At 38.6% G+C, this 3,953-nt stretch overlaps 1 non-coding gene across 1 annotated transcript; it reads left to right on the top strand.

Moving 5' to 3' along the window:
- The first annotated feature begins 3,553 nt into the window (after positions 1-3,553).
- On the top strand, positions 3,554-3,659 carry LOC141635690 (small nucleolar RNA R71). The gene has a single exon (XR_012540360.1). It is a non-coding gene; the product is annotated as a small nucleolar RNA R71 (small nucleolar RNA).
- Positions 3,660-3,953: the final 294 nt, after the last annotated feature.

The raw sequence follows: 3,953 nt of genomic DNA, 5'->3' as shown, positions 1-3,953 counted from the left end.
TAAGTCTATTTTAAAATTCATTTTAAACATGTAGACTCTTGCACTTTGTATAATTGATCTCCCTCAAGAATGATACAAGTGATCCCAAGACTCAATTTCGATAAATTGATAAGCCAACTGTTTAGCTAATTCTTCCTAAGAACTCTTGGTCGATAGATTTCTGAAATCCTATCTATAGTCCACCATGATCACAGGATCGTGCGAGTGACCATAGTGTTGAGATAAAATAGGTCAATCGGTTCCAACTTACCCGACGTAGAAGGGGTCATAGTATGCCTACCGACGAAGAAGGGACTCATTGGAGTTTGACCTATAAAGACCGTTCTCAATTTTTTTGGTTTATACGAGGAAGATCCCATCAACAAAATTATAATTCATTTTAAGTGAACGAATAACTAGCGTCGGTCGTGAATGAATTTATTTGGATGATGGCTTAAAACGTGTGACATGAGAATGTCAATGAAAACTAACTCGTGACCTCTATATGTGTCGGTTTTTCATGCAATAATTAGGTGGTTTGGTTTTTAGGCGGAAAATGATGCAAATTATCGTAACAAAAAATAAATAAAGTAATGCAATACGTAAATAAAAATTTCCTAGTGTGGCCTATCCTAGTAAAAAGAACATAATACAACTTTTGAATCCACCGTTGGACCCGAAAAGCTTGTCTTGATGTTCCATCTTGATCCAAGTAGCGGGAGTGAGCATCTGGTCTCCATCTTTGGTCTTCTCAAAAATTACAATTTAAAATTACAAATATAAACCTATTTACATTCTAATTAAAACTGTAATTACAAGTGAAAAATCCAAAACCGAGATGCGAGATCTCAAAATACAACCAAGACCGTGTTCCATCATTACGGTAACACGTTCTACTAAGGCCACACTAAGTTACAATCAATTGTAAAAATTAAATACGTAATAAAAAGGCATTCACGGCATTCATAATTAACGATAAATAAAATGCATCAACTAAAAACAAATTCATTCGTGACATAATTCCGTAATTATGTTAAAATTATCCAAACCACCTTTTAATGATTAAAATTCATGTGATAAAACCGCTTCTATCATTTAATTTTAATCCATTATAATCCGTCATTTTAAAGACGCTTTAAAACAACTATATGGTACGAGAGTGAACCGATTCACTATTAAGCGAGTGTACTATATCCGTATAAAGTACATATTGAAGCCAAAAGAAAATTTAAATCAAAAGAAACAAATTTTCAAAGTCAAAAGAAAAAACCCTCGATCCAAAGACACAAGTGTTCGATCGAGGACAAAAAGCTCGATCGATCAACAAGTCGATCGAGAAGGTTGCCAAATTAGAGAGTGCTCGATCGATCGAACTCGGTGGTCGATCGAGTACTTTTATCGACTAATCTGCTCGATCGAGTACGAGGACAACTCGATCGAGCAGTAGGGTTCGGAAAGGGGTCGATCGAGCACAACAGGGACTCGATCGATCAAAAACAAGACATAAATGGCACTCGATCGAGTAGAAATACGCTCGATCGAATGCAAAATTGGCTGAAACTTCAAAACCCTCGTGAAACAGTTTTGGCGAGACAAAATCAATTGCAAATTCGATCAAAAACGCATTAGAACAAATTTGACAATTGACAAAAACTTGACATGTTGCTATAATCTCCGTATAAAATAACAACATGTAAAAACAACATGAAATTTGAAACAAAACAGCCGTGTAAAACATGGCACGGTTTGGTTTTCGAGACAAAACAACAACAAGAGCAATCGTGTAAACAAGACACGGTCCCCAATGCAACCAAAAAAACGCAGCAAATTAAAAAAATTTCTGCCGAGTAAAAAAAATATGGTCGCGAGTGAAAAAAATGTGAGCCGTGACATTTTTTAACCATAATTCATCGTTTCAACAATCGTTTGATGAAAAACACATATAAAATTTTACGTGGCCTCGCTCTGATACCACTTGTAGGTTAATATCCGTATACTACCCTTTAATTGCAGGACTATAACGTAAAATTTACATGCAATTTATAGTCATAAAACGATAAACACAATGAAATGATTAATGTATAGAAATAACCTCGGGTCCTTTAAATTGCGGCGTAAAGAACAGAAATCAAAGCAGATTTCCTCCTAATCGTTACACCCAAGACTTTGTCCGAGATATGCCCTTGTGCTAGAACAGTGTTCTCCGATTGCCTTGCAATATAGGGAGAACTGATGTGAGTTTTGTCGAGATGAGAGATCTCGGGTTTTTCGAGGAGAATGCTCTTCAAAACCCTAGTTTTTCTGCAAATGAAATTGTCTAGGTCAAAAGGAGAGGGAGTCTCTCCTTTTGTTTGGTTCGGCCGGACCGAGTGCATGCATGGGAAGTGGGCTTCCACTTCCTCTTAATTTTAGCTCGAGGTCCAGTTCGCAAATGCTAAAATGTATATGACGGGTTTATATTATAAATCTGTTATCGGTTATCGGAAATTTAGGCATCGCTAATAATACGGGTTAGTCTGAATTATTAATACGTGTCCGACAAAACAAAATTGTATAATTATTTTTAATATACATTTAATTAAATATAAATCACGTATATTTAATTTTACGAATTAACTCGTTAATTCGCCTTAGCCCATGATATTTAATCCGTATTAAATATAATATCTCAACATCACATATTTGACTAATTACTAGTCAAATAACTCGACTAACCGGTTAGTCAATTTTGGCATCTACATGAAAGTATTTTCATACCGTCACATCTCTCGAACGTATCCTATAGGTGTGACTTTTAGGGACCAGTTGATCACCGCCATCTGTATGACAATAACGTCAAACTTATCTAGCAAGCCAACCGTTATTGATAAACGTGGATCAACTGATAATAATACCAAAGTATGCCCTTTGATCCTTTTAGAGGTTTATAAGTCCTTGCACTAACTGTTAAGGACACCAACCCCAACACTATCTTACTTACCCACCAGAAGATGATGCACCTTGATTAGGTGTAGAAAAGGAAGGAGGCTTCTAAAAGCCTGGTTGAGCCTTCTGAGGAGGGACTTATGGCTGCTACTGCGGAGGAGGAGGGGTAGGATTGAGCACATTTTGACTTGTCCACCTCAAATTGGGATGGACCGCCCCTTGGTTGTTATAATAGGAACCCCCTCCTTGCCTGTATTGTTGAAAAGCAAGGACTTGTTCCTTCTCTGTAAGACAGTCAACAGCAGTGTGACTGTCGTTGCTCCCACACCTCTCACATGTGACAGTCTCCCCTCTAGTAAGCAAATGGACCGTCTGAGGCTCCCCAGTAGAATGCAGCTCCAGCTTATCAAACCTAGCATTCATGGCTTCCAGCTGAGCCACAACTTGCTTATCAACTGCATGAACTGTTCTAATACCATCCCTCGGGTTTCCATACTTAAAACAGTGGGTTGCCATCTCTTCAATAAGAGCCCATCCCTTATCATCGTCGATGTTCTTTTGGAATCTTCCGTTACATGATGCATCAAGTATGGCTCTGTGATCATCGTATAGCCTATTATAGAACTGATTGGACAGGAACCACGGATCAAAACCATGGTGAGGAATAGACCTCACCGACCTCTTAAAACGGCACCATGCTTCATAGAATGTTTCATCAGGTGCGTGATTGAAACTAGTGATTTTTGCCCTCAGCTGATTAGTGCACTGCGGAGGGAAATATCTCTTATAAAAAGCAAGAGCAAGGGTCTCCCAGTCTGTGACCCCCGCGGCCGTGCGGTCCAAATCAGTCAGCTACTCCCTGGCTGAGTCAGTCAAAGAAAAAGGAAACAGAACCTCCTTAATCTTGTCTTTAGTTACCCCCTTTGTGGCGGGGATAGTAGAACAGTAGTCCGTAAAGAGCTCTATATGCTTCCTCGGGTCTTCACCTGCCTAACCTCTAAAGAGATTTCTCTCCACCAGATTGATATAGGAAGGACGGATATCAAATG

The sequence above is a fragment of the Silene latifolia genome, chromosome Y (assembly GCF_048544455.1).
Source record: "Silene latifolia isolate original U9 population chromosome Y, ASM4854445v1, whole genome shotgun sequence".
Taxonomy (NCBI): domain Eukaryota; kingdom Viridiplantae; phylum Streptophyta; class Magnoliopsida; order Caryophyllales; family Caryophyllaceae; genus Silene; species Silene latifolia.
The sequence above is the reverse complement of the archived record's forward strand: the minus strand, read 5'-3'. Positions and strand labels throughout refer to the sequence as shown.